The sequence below is a fragment of the Heterodontus francisci genome, chromosome 19 (genome assembly GCF_036365525.1).
Source record: "Heterodontus francisci isolate sHetFra1 chromosome 19, sHetFra1.hap1, whole genome shotgun sequence".
NCBI lineage: Eukaryota > Metazoa > Chordata > Chondrichthyes > Heterodontiformes > Heterodontidae > Heterodontus > Heterodontus francisci.
The window spans coordinates 46106711-46126495 of NC_090389.1; the positions used below are offsets into that span (position 1 = coordinate 46106711).

General features: G+C 42.9%; 1 protein-coding gene across 1 annotated transcript in view; it reads right to left on the reverse strand.

Annotated features, from left to right (window-relative positions):
* The window catches only part of slc25a26 (solute carrier family 25 member 26), a 274969-nt gene that overhangs the window by 1158 nt on the left and 254026 nt on the right, over nt 1-19785 (reverse strand). The gene's annotated exons all lie outside the window — the stretch shown is intronic.

A 19785-nucleotide genomic window follows, 5' to 3' on the forward strand; every position in this document is an offset into this window, starting at 1 on the left:
ATTCTGCACAGCCAAATAACAGATTACTGAAAGGTGATTTCCCCTTATAGACACTGCAATTTAGGAAGAGAAGCAAAAGAAAAAAATTGCATGTGAAGAAAACAGCTACTATGCCAAGTGTTTAAATGGGGGGTTTTGGGCAGCAAACATCTAAATATTAAAATCAGTAGCTTGTCATTTCCCATTTAAGTCCTGAGAAACCCACAGAGACTTGATAATTATGTCCACATCTGGTGACACCCACTCTGCATTTTTAATAAGATTTTCCATTAATGTGACATCTTGGTGATCTTGGCATACTTCAAAAACTGTTTTCTCTGCTTGCACTTGGGGACCTGGTGTTGATGCAGCACACTCTTGTCAAGCCGATTTGTAACCTCTTGCTTTTACGGATAACTACTTCAGTTTTTTTTCGTCTATTGTTAACCCAAAATGGCTACTTAACTTCCCACTTGATCACTGGAGCACTTTGGACCTTGCCATCTGCCTCCCAAATACTGACCCTGCCTCAACAACCCTTCTTCCCCCTCCTACCAAGTTACCTGATTTGGACAAAATCTGTGGCAACCCCAAGCATTCCTCTGCATCTTTCATAGGTGGGTTGTCCTTCAGCAAAGGCCAGCATCGGCATTGGCCTAATTCTTAAACATTTAGTGGATCTGGTCTGACTCAAATTTTTTTTTAAATGTCAACACCCCTCAAATATTTCAGTCACCCTCACTTTATATTTTTAACCATTAAATACTCTACAGCTTTTAAAACCAGCACATTTCAATAATTATATCTCCTCCAAAATAAATTTACATTTAAACAATTCCATTCAGCACAGCAGAAAACAGATGAAGTGCTTGAAAGCATTTTAAAATATTTAAATGTGTGAAAATTAAATGGATGGTTCTAAATATACAAAGACTTTAGTCATTAGTGTGTCAAAGGAAGGGTCCATGAATCTTATACTATATACAGAAAGGGCTCATTTTGAAGCTTTTGAGTTTCCAATTGATACAGGAAAAAGTGATTTACTGTACTCAATCTAAGAAAAATATAAAATATAGACTGCTGAGTTTGGGTTTTTTTTTGCCATGAAAGCTGATGCATATTCGTTCACACATTCTTGGTGTTAGCTCCCTTACAATCTATTACATTCTTCCTTTTCATATAACAGTCTAATTCCCTTTTGAATGCTTCAATTGAACCTACCTCCACCACACTCTCAGGCAGCGCATTCCAGATCCTTAACCACTTGCTACATGAAAAAGTTTTTCCTCATGTCGCTTTTGCTTCTCTTACTCATTACTTTAAATCTGTGCCCTCTCGTTCTCGATCCTTTCACAAGTGGGAACAGTTCCTGTCTAGACACTTCATGATTTTGAATACCTCTATCAAATCACCTCTCAGCCTTCTCTTTTGCAAGGAAAGCAGTCACAACTTCTCCAATCTATCTTCATAACTGAAGTTCCTAATCCCTGGAACCATTCTCATGAATCTTTTCTGCACTCCAATGTTTTTATATCTTTCTTAAAGTGTGGCACTCAGAACTAGATGCAATACTGCAGGCAGCGACTGAACTAGTGTCTTATATAGGTTCAACATAACTTCTTTGCTCTTGTACTCTATGCCCTTATTAATAAAGCCCAGGATACCGTATGCTTTATTAACTGCACTCAACCTGTCCTGCCACCTTTAATGACACATGCATACATACATCCAGGTCCCGCTGCTCCTGCATCCCCTTTGGCGTTGTATCCTTTACGTAATATTGTCCCTCCATGTTCTTTCTTCCAAAATGAACCACTTCACATTTCTCTGCAATGAACTTCATCTGCCACCTATCCGTCCACTGCACAACTTGTCTATGTTCTTTTACAGTTCTACACCATCCTCCTCACAGTTCACAATGCTTCCAAGTTTTGTATCATTCGCAAACTTTGAAATTGTACCCTGTACACCAAGGTCTAGGTCATTAATATATATCAGGAAAAGCAAGGGTCCCAACACTGACCCTTGGAGAACTCCACTACAAATTTTCTTACAGCCTGAAAAACATCAATTAACCATTGGGTAACACCATTCTGTGGCAGTTGCATACTTATACCTCACATGCATACCTAAATCATCATCTAATGCACACTGAGGAAAATTCACTTTTGAGATCCAATATTGAATACATAGTGATCCAGTTTAAAATTCTGAGATTTGTCTGGACTCATTCCAAACCTAGCAGTCAGTACAAAATAAATCATATGTGATTACAATGCTAGTGACCTTTACAATACATATTACTCTACTATAACTCACCACACTCAAAAGTATTTTATCTAATCAATGCAAAGCATTCAAATGCTTAATTTTCTAATGCCAGGTGGGGTTGTGGTGGAGAGGTGGGACCCAGCAACCTACCTGATCCAGATAATAGGCCAATTGCTCTTGTTAACGAGGGGGTGCATGGGTTACACAATGCATCAGGAACAGCCCACTTGGAAGGAGAAGGCAACACAGTGGGGAGATAGTCATGGCCATGCCATTCAATTAGGTGGGTTCAGAAAAGGGTAAATGGCTAAGAGGGCACACGGATGCCATTGGGTAAGCAGAGTTAACAGAGCAAGTGGTCTGTCTACACTTGGGCTGGGGAGGGGTTCGTGACCCTCCAGGGATTGTGGGACTATTAGGTGAGGGGGGTAATCCAGTAAGCATTGAGTGCAGCTGACCGCAACCAAGGCAACAGCTGGACATGGGATTAAGGTACTCGGAGATAGGGGTGAGTAGCAGTAAGGAGCAACATCTTCGGGAGTAGATGCAGAGCCCCGGGCATGAGGAGGGCAATGGAGAGGAACGAGGCACAGGAGGGCAATGAAAGCCATACCCACAGCATCAAGTGTACTGCTAAAGAAGTTGTTACCCGGAAATGTCAGAGGATCAGTGCTGCAGGAGACTGTGCCTATCTAGACAGATAGTCACTGAGATTTGTGCTCTCGTTGAGGAAGACCTAAGCTCACAGTACTGTGTGCTGTGGCCTTAAATGTCTTTGCCTCTGGCTCCTTCGAAGGATCAGCAGCAGACCTTCGTGACATCTCAAGCAGCAGCACAACATTGCAACTCACAGGTCACTGATGCCCTATTTGTGAGAGCTGGGCAGTACATACAATTTCAAACAGATAGAGCCTTGCAGGCACAAAGGGCTGTGGGATTCACCTCCACCGCTGGATTCCCGCAGGTGCACCCATGTGCCAAGTGAGCAGCCAGTGAGATTCATCAACAGGAAGGGCATCTACTCCCTCAACATTCAGCTGCTCTGCAACCACAAGAGCTTTATGCATGCGTGCACGTGCTATCCTGGCAGTTGCCATGACACCTTCATCCTCTGGTAGTTCAGGGTGCCGCAACACTTTATGCCACCACCCAAACTTCGTGGAATGGATTCTAGTGGACAAGGGATATCCCTTGAAGAGATGGTTACTCACCCTTTTGTGTGATCCCAAGACGGAGGCACAGAGGTACTACAACCGAAGGCATCTGCTCACAATAATCACCACTGAGCTTTGGGCTTCTGAAGATTCAGTTCGGGTGCCTGGACCAGTCAGGTGGTGCCCCGTATTGTGGTGGTCTGCTGCACTCTCCATAACATGGCCCTCCAGAGAGAAGTGGACCTTGAGTCTGGGGCACGAGATCGACACAGTTCATTGGCGGAGGAGAAGGTGGAAGAGCAGGAAGATGCAGAGCAGAGAGGTGCCTAAGCTGTGCAGGAGGTGGACAGGGCCAGCTCAGGAGTCTAAGCTCTCATCAGTATGACATCACCGTCAGGGCACATCTGATCCAGGCACATTTCACCCGAGTGCTTCTCATCCAGCTGGACTATATGCTCTGGCACTCACTTTGATCATCCTCTGAAAACACTTGCATTGAAGAACCAACCTTGAATAGATCTATTCTTACTGCAAATGCTTGGCGCACATCTGTCTAGTGGTCTCACTGTCTCTGTTCAAAGAGCAGCTTCCCTTCACCACTTCATCCCTCTTTTTCAGTTTTGCCAAAGAATTGAACCTCACACATCTGAGATCATGTCTCAACATTTACAGTGTTAATAATAAATTGTACATTTACAAGTGATATAAACCCCATTGAACCACCCAGTGCTCTTGACTGATGCAATGGCCTCTGCTTGTGGCCACTTCTACACAGTGCTCTCCTTCTGGCCTCGTCGTGGGGGCGCCTCCAGAGGCTGCTGCACCTGCGTCAATATAGAGACAGCCTCCGTCACAGGTGGCTGATGCATAGATGGTCCCTGAGTCAGAGGGGCCAAGGAGGCAGATGATGACTTCCTCAGCCTTTGGATGGTGCTCTGGATCACAGGAGGGGACCACCAGCTGTTTTGATATCCAGTACCGGGTGAGCAGAAATTTACACCACCTAAACACAGAGACTGAAGCCATTTTCTTCAGTCCCTGCTACAAACTCTGTTCCTTAGCCACTGACTCCATCCCCTTCCCTGGCAATTTTGGTGTTGGGTTTGTCCCCCAGATAAGCTTCCTCAATTTTAAATTTCTCATCCTTGTTTTCAAATCCTTCCAGGCCTCATCCCTCCTTATTTCTGTAATCTCCTCCAATACTATAACACCCCCAAGATCTCTCTGTTCCTCCAAATCTGCCTCCTGCCCATCCCCTAATTTAATTGCTCCATTGGCAGCCTTGCTTTCAGCTGCAAGCCCTAATTCACGCTCTAAACCACTCTACCGTCTCTACCTCTCTCCTTTAAGATGCTCCTTAAAGCTGACCTCTGACCAAGGTTTTGATCATCTGCCCTAATATCTCCTTATGTGGCTCAGTGTCAAATTTTGTTTGATAACGCTATGAAATACCTTGGGACCTTTTACTATGTTAAAGGTGCTATATGAATGCAAGTTGTTGTTGTTGTTATACTACCACACTGGTAATGGCCCTTACTTTCCATCAATGGAGGTTGAAAATATTTTTAATCCAAAACTTCCAAGTTGAGTTGTTACACGCTATATAAAAATCACCCCAAAAAAACCCCCATCTCAAAACTTGATTACAAATATAAAATATACAGAGCTGAGCCTTTTTCAGTAAAGATCCTTCCTGTTAACTTACATTGTAATAACCCTTACCCAGTGCCAATCTTGTTTCTAAAGCAAAATAGAGTGTCACAGGGCAGGGAAGTGCAAAAGGTGAACACCCAAAATAAAACAAAATGATCCACTTCTGATGAAGGGTCACTGACCTAAAACGTTAACTCTGCTTCTCTCTCCACAGATGCTGCCAGACCTGCTGAGTATTTCCAGCATTTCTTGTTTTTATTTCAGATTTCCAGCATCTGCAGTATTTTGCTTTTATTTATATATTATATAAAATGATCCACTTCTTGATAATTCCATACAAAACTTTCTATTAAAATGCTGTACACTGGGAAATAAGTCACATTATTTGGATTCACAACTGGAGTGTCAAAGAAATACTTAACATGCGAATAGTACAGAATATTTGGATATATATGATGACACCTTTCTCCTTTGTCTATGTATTTCTTAAGATATTTCTCTTCGAATCAGTGACTTAGTATTGGGAGTTTCTCCCATGCCATGCACAATGCTGGAGAAATATCCTGCTTAGGATATAACAGTGGTCCTCAACAAATATTGCTTCTCACATTGAAGAATGTCTCAGAGCATTTTAGAAATGCGAGAGGGGAACACTGAGCAAGAATTAAAGAAATTCAGGCAGAGGGGCAGGAAGAAAAAAATGAAGTCACAAAGGAGGAGTTTCAGGACCCATTTTGAAAGTGTTTTCAGAAGAGAAGTCCAGAAATCAGGGGTTTATTGGCTGAAAGAATGGACTCCAATGGTGGAATAACACAATCCTGGCAATGGAAAAAAAGAAAAAAGGGTAAAACTTTCAGTTCTATGTTGAGCAGAACATTAAGAGGCAGGCACAGATGTGGATGAACTCCCAGTACTGACTGATACCAGGCATATCCAGGTTTTGGCCTATTTCCATGCCCTTCTACCGAGGGCCAAGAACTTTCAGCCATTCTGTTGACCATTTATTTAGAAAATGGGTGTTCACAGTCATCGAGGCAAGTAGAGATTATTCCGTCACACTCCTGACTTGTGCCTTGTAGATGGTGGACAGGATTTGGAGAGTCAGGAGGTGAGTTACTCGCCACAGAATACCCAGTATCGATCCTGCTCTTGTCGACACTGTATTTAACATGGCTTATCCAGTTAAAACAGCACTCAAACATGCACAGGGATTTAAAAAGAGGCCCAAAAATTTCACAGCCAACAAATTACTTTTTTTTTTTGAAGTCACTGATTTTTGGTAGACACGCGCAGTAGTGAATGTGTACACAGCACAAGCCCACAAAGAGTAATGAGATAAATGACCAGTTACTCTATTTTTGGTTGTGTTGGTTGAGGGATATATGCTGGTCAGGACACCTGATGACCTCAACTGCTCTTCTTCGAATAGTATTGCAGGATCTTTTATGTACTCTATACTGCACTGTATTGTCAGCCTATATTATGTGTTCAAGTCCTAAATTGGAGCTTGAATCCACAACATTTTAAGGCAGACACAAACATGAGCTAAAACGAGTACTTAGACAAACACACACAAAATTAAAGTAAAAAAAAAAGAATTCTTTATGGACCAGCTTGAACTAGTAAATATTCTTGAAACATTGTTTTTAAACTTATACAATTTAATGGTTCGGCAGCTTGTTTTTCCAGTTATTTTGGTTTTCTAAAATGGACTTACAGCTGACAGATGGAAACAGTTTATGGATTTACTAGACAGTGATTCAGCTTATTACTGTAATTATAACTTTAAAGCACAGTAATTTGTACCAAGCATGCACAGGCCACACTGTTAAATAGATTGGCACTTTAATGTGCTAAGCTTGTAAATGTTACCCACAATTTTCTTTAGATTATTCCAAGCTTTGTTGCATAACATTTCAGACTATCAAATTCTTCCTGCACATTTATATGGCATACCGTAACCTGTGATTAAATCAAAAATAGGTGCAATAAAAACATGAAGTATTTCAGAACCACAGAAGTTTGCAGTACAGAATAGAGGCCTTCATCCTATAATGTCTGTGCCAGCTCTTGGCTGGAACAATCCAAAACTAATCCCAATGCCCCGTGCTCTCTTCATCGCCCTGTATCTCCCTCCACTTCAGATATTTATCCAGTTTTCGCTTAAAAGATGCAAAGGTCTTTGCCTCAATCACTTCCTTCAAGGCACTCCAACAATCCACTTTGTAAATACATTTCTGCTAACCCCTCTTTGTGCTCACCTAGTGACAACTTTGAATTGATGAGCCATTGTTCGCGACTTCCCAACCAGAGGAAATAGGCTTTTCCTATTCATTCTATTAAAGCCCCTCATTTTTTAAATTCTTTATTAAATCTTTTCTTAGCCTTCTCTGCTCCAATGGAAATGTTCACATTATTTATTTTACACAGGCACACATACATACTAACATACACACACATATATATCTCAATCAAACCTCTCCTTATAACTACAGATTCCTATCTCTGACATGATCATGATTTTATGCTGTATGCTTTAATATCCTTTTTATAATCTGGTGATAAAACTGTACACAAAGTATTCTGTATCATAACTAAAGTTTTATACAAATTTATTACTTCTTTACTCATATTCAAGCCACTATTTATAAAGCCAAAAATACTGTTTTTTTATAAAACTTTATCTACCTGCACTTGCACATTCAAGAAAATACAAATTGAAACCCCTAGGTCTCTCTGTTCAGCCACACACTTCAGGGTTTTTTCATTTAACGTATACCCCCATTCCTGGTTTATCCTGTCAAAATGTATTACCTCACACATATTCACCAGCAGGAGGGTTGGTAACGAGAGGACTCAGATTTATAATTGACAAAAAAGGTAGGTGGGGGTTGAGCAGAATTTTGTTTTTACACAGCGAGTTCTGATGATCTGGAATGTACTGCCTGAAAGGGTGGTGGAAGCAGATTCAATAATAACTTTCAAAAGGGAGTTGGATATATGATTAAAATTGAAAATTTTGTAGGGCTCTAGGGGAAAGAGCACAGGAGAAGAACTGATTGGAAAGTTCTTTCAAAGAGCGATGGGCTAAATTGCCTCCTTCTGTGCTGTACGATTCTATCAAATGTCATCTGTCACAGGTCTGCAATTGTATAATCTTATTTTTCTCCTCCCCGCTACACATTCGATATTTCTCATGGCTTTATGATTGCTAGCTGTATTTAAATAATGTCTCCCTTTTAAGGTGCAATTTTGCTTTAATCTATTAATCCAAAGAACTTTATTCTTTCATGCACCCCCTTTTCAATCTACATGTCTATTATTTTGCAGTCCATCCATGTCATTTTTGAAGATTTCCTAACGATGATCATTTGACATTTTTAATAATATTTTTGCTAATTAATTTAGGCCAGATCCCTTATTATCTTGCTGCACTTTGCATGTATCCAGCCCAGCACCCTTACCTTTGACACATTGGCCAGAATTTTATGCCCCCCCCCCCCCCCCCCACAAAGAGAGGGAAGGCGGGTGGGTGGTGGGGGGGGGGGGGGGGGGTGATGGTGGCATAAAATGGAGCAGGAGGCTCGGTGGGGCCCCTCCCAACCTTCTCACACCTCCGTCGCCACTTTACGTAGGACAGAGAAAAACGGCCCACCAGCATAAGACCATGGAATGCGGCGGGCATAAAAAATGGCGGCCTGCATGCGTGGCTTTCACTTCACGGAGCCACCACTACCTTATATGCGGCGCCTCATTAACATGGCCCGGACGCTCTGCCTCACCCCCCCACGCCCTCCGCCGGCAACGGTGTCTGGCGCCACTGCACAGGCGCTGCGCCATTTTTAAAGGGCTTAGAGCCCTAAATGGCAATTACATTTTTTGAAGGAACAGTGAATTTAAAATTATTTTAAAAAATCTTTCCAGTCCCTCTCCCAACCCCCAATATCATTACATGTCATTCCTGCCCTTTCTCTCCCCCGATCCCCCACCAAAATACTTCCCTCGAATATATGACCTGCCCCCACCTCCCCCCCACCCCCCACAAAGTTCTAAACCTTTTACCTTTACCCCTTCCCATCACCCCCAGACCAATTAAGTAAATTTGAGCCCACTCCCCCCCCCCCTCGCCACAGGTGGTGCGCTTCGTTTCCCTGGACAGCGATTCGAAGGTGCGGCATTGCCAGCCACCGGGTTGAAGATCACGGCGGCACATCAGGAGGCGTCGGGAACTTCATTAATGCAGGTGAGTAAATTAATCTGAATATTTAAATGACAGACCCTTCGCCGGGTGGCGAGGGAACAGCATGAGGCCTCGCCGCCGCTGTCAAGATCGGGACGGGCCCTGCTGCCATCGTGGTTGGTGACGGGCCTCATCCAGGGCAATCTTCATGGCACCGCCCCCACCCCCCCCCAGATCCCGACGTCGAGGCACCTATAAAATTCAGCCCCATATGTCCATCTAGTCTGCCTCTCTGATGCGCTAGCAGTTGCAACTGATGATGGGTTACTCTTCAAAATGCTGGTCCAGTATGTACCTATAGCCTGCGTTGATGAGTTATGTTAAAAGCCAACTCTCTCAGTGAATTAACACAGTTTTACATTCAGTCTGAATCTATCTCTTTTCAGCAGTTCTCGGTATTCATTAGAGGATATCAATAGCGGAGATGAAATGAAGATGATGATTTGCAGATAGTTTATTTTATTTTTATTTTTTTATTTTATTTAGAGATACAGCACTGAAACAGGCACTTCGGCCCACCGAGTCTGTGCCGATCAACAACCACCCATTTATACTAAACCTACAGTAATCCCATATTCCCTACCACCTACCTACACTAGGGGCAATTTACAATGGCCAATTTACCTATCACCTGCAAGTCTTTGGCTGTGGGAGGAAACCGGAGCACCCGGCGAAAACCCACGTGCTCACAGGGAGAACTTGCAAACTCCGCACAGGCAGTACCCAGAATTGGACCTGGGTCACCGCATATAAGATAGTGGTGGCTCCGCAGAGTGAAAGCCACGCATGCAGGCCGCCATTTTTTATGGCCCCGCAGTTCATGGTCTTTTGCGGCCTAAAGATTTTCTGAGTTCCTATGACAGGAAGTGCGCATGTATGCAAAGTTTTTATAACCATACAAAAGTATGTGTGGTGGTGTTGAAAATATTAGACGTGCAATATTATTCACTATATGTAATTAGGGGTATCGATCTGTATTGATTTAATAGGTTAATCTGTATTTGTACGAGAGTAATCTTGGAATGACTGCGATCATTTCATGGTCAAATTCCACTATTTGTATATTTAGGTGGTAACTATAAATAAATGGGCTTGATTAGTTATAGAGAGATACAGCACCAAAACAGGCCCTTTGGCCCACCGAGTCTGAGCCAACCATCAACCATCCATTTGTACTAATCCTACATGAATCCCATTTCCCTCTCACATCCCCACCTTCCCTCAATTCTCCTACCACCTACCTACACTAGGGGCAATTTTTTTTTTACAATGGCCAATTTACCTATCAACCGCAAGTCTTTGGCATGTGGGAGGAAACCAAAGCACCCAGAGGAGACCCACGCAGTCACAGGGAGAACTTGCAAACTCCGCACAGGCAGTACTTAGAACCGAACCCGGGTCGCTGGAGCTGTGAGGCTGTGGTGCTAACCACTGCGTCGCCCTTAATTTTAAAGGTTAGTTTAATAATGTAGTTAGTGTTATATCTTACCATGTCAATTTTAAAGGTTAGTTTAATAATGTAGTTAGTGTTATATCTTACCATGTCATGGATAAATAAGAGATCAAAACACTATATTCCATTTTTAAAGAAAGAATTGCATGACCTCAGGATATCCTAAAGCGTTTTACAGCCAATGAGGTACATTTGAAGTGTAGTCATTATTGTAATGCAGGAAATGCAGCAATCTGCACATATCAAGTTCCCAAAAACAGCAATGTGAAAATGAACAGATGCTTTTATGATGCTGATTGAGGGATAAATATTGGCCAGGAATAACTCCCTTGCTCTTCTTTGAAATAGTGTCCTGGGATTTTTACATCCATCCAAGAGGGAACACGGGGCCTCAGTTTAACATCTCATCTGAAAGACGGCATCTCTGACAGTACAGCACTCTTTCAGTACTAGAGTGTCAGCCTAGGTTTTTGTGCTCAGGTCCTGGGGTGGGACTTGAACCCACAGCTTTCTGACACAGAGGTGAGAGTACTACCAAGTGTGCCACAGCTGTCACCGAAACATTGTACCCTTTTCTTTTCACATAAAATAGCTTCAGAGCATTAACTGAGTTTTGTCAAGATTCCCAATAGCTCTTCTGCCCACAACTTCCCAAACAGGATTGCCAAAGTCACAACTAAACTCCTCCTTGCTGTTTCACTGCAAACAAGGTCACTTTGATTGAGAGAGGCAGATTGTAACAACGTAATTTCAAGATGGCATTTTGGCTACCTGGTGATGACAAGAATTTCAACATTTTTGTTCGAGATCTATTGACATCATATCTGACTAGAAAGAGTAAGAGATGAAATAAGCAACATTACTAAAGTAACTGAACTTTACACATCTATGTTTTGCATGCCTAAGCATAAAATCAATTCTTAGCAAACTGACCCTTCTCCTGCAAGAGTTAATCTATTTCCACTTTGTTTTCCATCTGGCTGACATTAAGTGATGCAAACCACAAAGCTCTTCCAAACCTTGGTGATGGATTTTTGAGTCTGGCCCAATGAACTATCAGGACAAATACTTGAAGAGGAGAGAACATCAAGGGGGACTAATTTCTGTTCAAAGCAGTACCCTCATTGTGTATTAAAAAAAATACCTGTACACATAATAAAAATCTTACATCTACTACATTCATCATAGTTGTAATGGCACAGCTGTTGGACTTGAAAGTCTCGTATTACTTGTGCCTGATTGGCTCCAGGATCACGTTCATAAACAGCAACAAATCATAAAACAAGGAACCTATCACTGAACAAACAGCAAATTGAAAAAGTAAGTTAGTCTTTTCCTGCTGTTTTATTTATACGTGGCCCACGAGACACCATGATATGAACTGAAACAGCCCAAGGAGACAAAAGCTTGGATGTTCATTTCCTAGACTTTCATTTCCCTTTAATATTTTGGCCCTCTGCCCAGGTGTCTGTGGTGAAATAGACAATGACCCCTCTACTTCAGCAGCAACCAACGAATGCCCATTTCTGTATTTCATCTGTGCGGTTGTTTGGTGGGGGTGCTGGTAGCTGGGAATAAATATATGTGAGAAAAGACATTGTTGGAGACAATGAGGCTTTATGGTTGTAAAAATGCCATATTACAAGAGAAAGGATAAATAGGTTACAATTGCTTTTGCCTTAAATGGTCTCAACTTGCTACACCTGAATGTGTCATGAGCGAGGACATGCAACATGATAAAGTACATGCAATATATAGAGCCTTATATCTGCAAATCTCAGTGTTTCACTTAAAATTAATTACGAGTACAGTGATTGACATGCAAGGTGCATATTGTATCTAAAGCTGGATAATGCTGAATTTGCTAGCAATCTTAGGAGATCCAATTATTGCTGCAACTCAACTGAACTGATATAGCTCTCACAGCTGTTTTTAGCAATTGTGAGTTCTTTCTACTGGCCATCAAAACATGTTTTACACCACTTCCAATTGAATAAAAGAATGTCAGGAAGGAAACCAAAAAGAAACTGCAAGCTGGAAAAGGAAAGACGATATAGTTTCCATTTGTATGTCAGTATTGCACACACCCTGAACAATACATGGAGTCATAGAGTCATTACAGCGCAGGACGAGGCCATTCGGCTGATCATGTCCCTGCCGACTCTCTAGAGCAATCCTGTCAGTCCTATTCCCCCGCTCCCCAGCTCTATCCTCATGGCCCTGCAAGTTTATTTCCCTCAACTGCCCATTTAATTTCTTTTTGAAATCATTTATCGTCTCCGTTTCCAGCACCTTTGTAGGCAGCGAGTTCCAGGTCATTACCATGCTTTTTTATTCTTTCAGGGGTTGCGAGTGTCGCTGGCAAGGACAACATTTATTGCCCATCACTAATTGCCCTCGAGAAGGTGGTAAGGAGCCGCCTTCTTGAACCGCAGCAGTCCACGTGGTGTAGGTACACTCACAGTACTGGCAGGAAGGGAGTTCCAGGTTTTTGATCCAGTGACGGTGAAGGAACGGCGGTATAGTTCAAAGTCAGGATGGTGTGACTTGGAGTGGAACCTGCAGGTGATGGTGTTCCATGCGTCTGCTGCCCTTGTCCTTCTAGGTGGTAGAGGTCGCAGGTTTGGAAGGTGCTGTCGAAGAAGCCTTGGCGAGATTGTGCAGTGCATCTTGTAGATGGTACACACTGCTGCTACTGTGCATTGCTGGTGGAGGGAGTGAATGTTTATAAATGGAGTGCCAATCATGCGGGCTACTTTGTCTAGGATGGTGTCGAGGTTCTTGAGGATTGTTGGAGCTGCACCCATCCAGGCAAGTGGAGAGGATTCCATCACACTCCTGATTTGTGCCTTGTAGATGGTGGAGAGGTTTTGGGAGTCAAGAGGTGAGTTACTTGCCACAGAATTCCCAGTCTCTGACCTGCTCTTGTAGCCACAATATTTATAATGCTGGTCCAATTAAGTTTCTGGTCAATGGTAAACCCAGGATGTTGACAGTGAGGGATTCAGCGATGGCAATGCTCTTGAATGTCAAGGGGAGATGGTTAGATTCTAACTTGTTTGAGATGGTCATTGCCTGGGCACTTGTGTGGTGTGAACGTTACTTGCCAATTATCAACCCAAGCCTCAATGGTGTCCTGGTCTTGCTGCATACGGACACAGACTGCTTCAATATCTGAGGTGTCACAAATGGTACTGAACACTTCTGACCTTATGATGGAGGGAAGGCATTGATGAAGCAGCTGAAAATGGTTGGGCCTAGGACACTACCATGAGGAACTCCTGCAGCGATGTTCTGTGGCTGAGCTGCTCAGCCTCCAACAATCACAACCATCTTCCTTTGCACTCGGCATTTTCCCACTGAATCCAACTGACTTAAATTTTGCTAGGGCTCCTTGACACTCGATCAAATGCTGCCTTGATGTCAAGAGCAGTAACAATCACCTCACCCCTTTTACAGCTCTTTAGTCCATGTTTGGATCAAGGCTGTAATGAGGTCTGGAGCCGAGGGACCCTGGTGGTACCCAAACTTAGCATCGGTGAGCAGGTTATTGCTTGATAGCACTGTCAACGTCACCTTCCATCACTTTGCTGATGATTGAGAGTAGACTGGTGGGGCGGTAATTGGCTGGAATGGATTTATCCTGCTTTTTGTGAACAGGACATACCTGGGCAATTCTCCACATTGTCAGGTAGATGCCATTGTTGCAGCTGTACTGGAACAGCTTGGCTTGGAGCATGGCTAGCTCTGGAGCACAAGTCTTCAGTACTATTGCCGGGATGTTGTCAGGGCCCATAGCCTTGGCTGCATCCAGTGCCTTCAGCGATTTCTTGATATCACGTGGAGTGAATCAAATTGGCTGAAGACTGGCATCTGTGATGCTGGGGACCTCAGGAGGAGACCGAAATAGATTATCCACTTGGCATTTTGGCTGAAAATGTTTGCAAATGTTACAGCCTTTTCTTTTGCACTGACGTGCTGGACTCCCCAATACTGAGGATGGGGGTATAAAAAAGTTCTACCTCACTTCCCCCTGCATCTCTTGCTTCAAACTTTAAATCTATGTCCCCTAGTCCTTGCGCCTTCAGCTAATGGAACAGCTTTTCTTTGTCTACCTTATCTAAACCGGTCATCATCTTGTACGCATCGACCAAATCTCCCCTCAATCTACTTTATTCCAAGGAGAACAACCCCAGCTTCTCCAACCTAACCTTGGAGCTAAAATGTCCCATCTCTGGAATCATTCTAATAAATCTCCTCTGTACCCTCTCAAGAACCCTTAAATCCTTCCTAAAGTGTGGTGACCACAACTAGATGCAATATTCTAGTTGGGGCCCAACCAGAGCTTTATAAAGGTTTAGCTAAATTTCCCTGCCTTTATACTCAATAGCTCTATTATGAAGCCCAAGATCCCATACGCTTTTCTAATTAATCTCTCAATATGTCCTGCCAGCTTCAAAGATTTATACACATGTACCCCCAGGTCCCTCTGTCCCTGCACATTCTTTAGAAATGTGCCATTAAGTCTATATTGCCTTTCCCTATTCCTTCTGCCAAAATGCATCACCTCATACACTTCTCTGTATTAAATTCCATCTGCCACTTGTCTGCCCATTCTGTTTGCCTATCTATGTCCTGTTGCAGTTGATTGGTATCATCCTCACTATGTGGCACACCTCCAAGTTTGGTATCATTAACAAATATTACTCTGTATTCCAATATCCAAATCATTTATACACATATATATTATATATATATATATATATCAAAAAAGCAGTGGTCCTAGCACTGATCCTTGGGTCTGTCTACCATTTTCCAGTCTGAAAAACAACCATTTACCACTGTTGGTGTTTCCTGTCCTTTAGCCAATTTTTTTATCCAAGCTGGCACTGACCCTCTTATTCCATGAACCTCATTTTTTTAACCAGCCTTTTATGTGGTACTTTGTCAAACACTTTCTTAAAATCCATATAGACAACATCTGCTGCATTCCTTTCATCATCCTTCTCCATTACTTCATCAAAAAATTCAATTATATTAGTCAAGCATGATCTGCCTTTTACAAATCCGTGCTGGCTCTTCTTAATGAATTCAAACCTCTCCAACTGCCTGTTGATTGTTCCCTGATTATTTTTCTAAAACCTTACCCACACAGATGTTGAACTGACTGGCCTGGTAGTTACTAGGATTTTTCTTGCACCTTTTCTTGAATAAGGGTATCACATTCGCCACTCTCCAATCCTCTGGCACCTCCCCTGTATCTAGCAACGATTAGAAGATTATGGCAAGCCTTTTCACTATCTCCACTTCCTTGAGCAACCAGGCACGCAAGTCATCCAGACCAGACGACTTATCCACGCGAAACACAGCCAACCTTTCCAGTACATTCTGCCTACCAATTTTCACTCCATCCATTACCTCGACTTTCTCCACTTCTACTGATATTTTGTCAGCATCCTCTTCCTCAGCATACACAGATACAAAATATTCTAGCCTTGCCCTGTGCCTCTAAGCATATATTACCTTATTTGCCCTGAATAGGACCCACACTGCCTCTTACTACCTGCTTACTATTTACACGCCAGATGATGATTTTGGGGTTCCCTTTTATGTTGACTGCCATTCTATTCTCATATTCTCTCTTTGCCAGTCTTATTTTCCTCTTCACTTACCCTCTCAACTTATTGTCTTTGGTCTGGTTGTCATCTGACTTGCATCATACACCACCTTTTTTGTTGCATCATATTCCCTATCTCCCTCGTCATCCAAGGAGCCCTGTCTTCAGTTTCCCTGCTTTTCCTTCTTGTTGAAATGTACCTAGCTTGTACCTGAAAGATCTCCTCCTTAAACATCACGCATTGCTCTGTTACAGTTTTTCTTGTCAGTCTTTAGTTCTATTTTGCCTTGGCTAGATCCCCTCTCATCCCATTGAAGATAGCCCTCTTCCAATTTAGAAGTTCCGCTTCAGATTCTTCTCCATTACTAATCTAAACTACATGATACGATGATTACTCTTAGCCAAGTGCTTCCCCATAGAAACTTTGTCCACATGGCCCACCTTATTCTCTACCACCAGATCCAGCAGTGCCTCCTTCCTAGTCGGACCGAGAACATGCTGGTCAAGGAAGTTCTACTGAACACATTTCAGAAATTCCTCCCCCACGTTTCCATTTACTCTAACATCATCCCAATCGATATTTGGGTAATTAAAGAGCCCCAATATCACCGCTCTATAGTTATTGCACAACTCTGTGGTTTCCCTGCAGATTTGCTCCTCTATCTCTCTCACTATTTGGAGGCCTATGCAATACTGCTAGTAATGTATATCCTTTTTGCTTCTCAACTGTAACCAAATGGATTCTGTCCTTGCCCGGTCTAGGACATCCTCTCTTTCTAACATGACAATGTCTTCCCTAAACAGTATTGCCACCCCACCTCCCTTTTATCCTTCTCTAACTTTTCTGCAAACCTTGTGTCCTTGAATGTTAAACACCAGTCTTCACCATTTTTAAGCCACATTTCTGTTATTGCTACTACATCATATTCCCACATGGCTATTTCTGCTTGTAGCTCACCAATCTTATTCACCCCACTTTGATAGCCTCCTTCTGCGCTGTAACAATTTCGTGATTCTGTGATACATAAATGCTTTCTAAACCTGTCTTTGTATTCCTTGTAGTCCTTCCTAGTGTGCTCCTATCTAATATGGGACTACTTCCTTCTCTCGTACTATCCAACACTCTCAATTTATGCATCTCAATCCTTTTTTCTATTTCTATATGCTGGTGCCCATTCCCCTGCCAATTTAGTTTAAACCCTCTCCAACCAAACTAGTAAACCTCCCTGCGATGATAGTAGTCACAGTCCTGTTGATGTGCAACCTGTCCCTTTTGAATAGGTGCCTCCTGTCCCAGAACTGGTCCCAATGCCTCAAAAGTCTGAAGCTCTCCCTCCTGCACCATGCATCAAGCCACGCATTGATCTTCCCTAGCTTCCTATTTCTCGTCACTAGCGCATGGCACTGGGAGTAATCCAGCGATTACTACCTTCGAGGCCCTACTTTTTAAAATGTTTTAACAAGGTGTCCTGAAGTTCCCACATGGCACAGGTGTCAGCTGCCCATCCATGATCTAAATAAAATCTCCATTCCCTCTTTTAGAATCTAGTTAGTACCTTATCTAAACTATTAATTTTAATTCATGCCTCTACAGCTTCTCTGTGCTAATACTATCAATTAATCAATAATTAATAATGATCAATAATTAATACCGTTATACTTAACCCACTCATGCTGATGATACTTTTTTTTTAACCTTGCTTCCTGACACTCATGCTCACATGTCTAAGTTGCATACAAGTTAAGGTTTAAGAAAAAGTGATCAAAAAAACTTACATACAATTTTGTACATGCAAGTCACATACATATGCACTTAACATTTAAAAAAAAAAATTATTTCATGGGTTGTGAGCATTTCTGGCAAGGAGAGCATTTGTTGCCCATCCCTAATTGCTCGAGAAGGTGGTGGTGGCGAGCTTTCTTGAACCGCAGCAGTCCACATGGTGTAGGTGTACCCACAGTGCTGTTAGGAAGGGAGTTCTAGGTTTTCACTCAGCAACAGGGAAGGAACGACCATATAGTTCCAAGTCCGGATGGCGTGTGGCTTGGAGAGGAACTTGTTGTGATGATGTTCCCATATGTCTGCTGCTCTGGTCCTTCAAGGTAGTAGAGGTCGAGGGTTTGGAAAGTGCCGTCGAAGGAACCTCCATGAGTTGCTGCAGTGCATCTTGTAGATGGTACACACTGCTGCCACTGTGTGTTGGTGGTGGAAAGGAGTGAACTTTTAAGATAGTGGATGGGGTGCCAATCAAGCGGCTGCTTTGTCTAGGATGGTATCGAGCTTCTTGAGTGTTATTGGAGCTGCACCTATCCAGGCATGTCGAGAGTATTCCATCACACTCCTGACTCGTGCCTTGTAGATGGTGGGCAGGTTTTGGGAAGTCAGGTGGTGACTTACTCGCCGCAGAATTCCCAGCCTCTGACGCTGCTCTGGTAGCCACAGTATTTATATGGCTGAACCAGTTAAGTTTCTGGTCAATGGTAATCCCCAGGATGTTGATAGTGGGGCATTCAGCGACGGTAATGCCATTGAATGTCAAGGGGAGATGGCTGGATTTTTCCTTGTTGGATTTGGTCATTGCATAGCACTTTTTGGCATGAATGTTACTTACCACTTATCAGCCGAAGCCTGAATGTTGTCCAGGTCTTGCTGCATCTGGGCCCGACTGCTTCAGTATCTGAGGAATCACAAATGGAACTGAACACTGTGCACTCATCAGCGAACATACTCAATTCTGACCTTATGATGGAGGGAAGGTCATTGATGAAGCAGCTGACGATAATTGGGCCCAGGACTCTGCCTTAAGGAAGTCCTGCAGCGATATCCTGGGGCTTAGATGCCTGGCCTCCAACAACTGCAATTGCCTTCCTTTGTGCTAGGTATGACTCCAACCAGTGGAGAATTTTCCCACAGATTTCCATTGACCTCAAAATTTTGCTAGGACTCCTTGATGACACACTTGATCAAATGCTGCCTTGACGTCAAGGACATGTACTCTCACTTCACCTCTTGAATTCATTTCTTTTATCCATGCTTGGACCAAGGCTGTAATGTGGTTTGGAGTCAAGTGGCCCTGGTAGAACCCAAACTGAACATCAATCCACAGGTTATTGCTCTGTAAGTGCCTCTTGATAGCACGGTCGATGCCACCTTCCATCACTTTGCTGATGATCGAGAGTAGACTGATGGGGTGGTAATTGGCTAGATCGGATTTGTCCTGCTTTTTGTGGACAGGACATACATGGGCAATTTTCCACATTGACGGGCAGATGCCAGTGTTGTAGCTGTACTGGAACAGCTTGGCTAAGGGCGCAACTAGTCTGGAGCACAATTCTTCAGTACTACTGCCAGCATGTTGTCAGGGCCCATAGCCTTTGCAGTATCCAGTGCCTTCAGCTGTTTCTTGATATCACATGG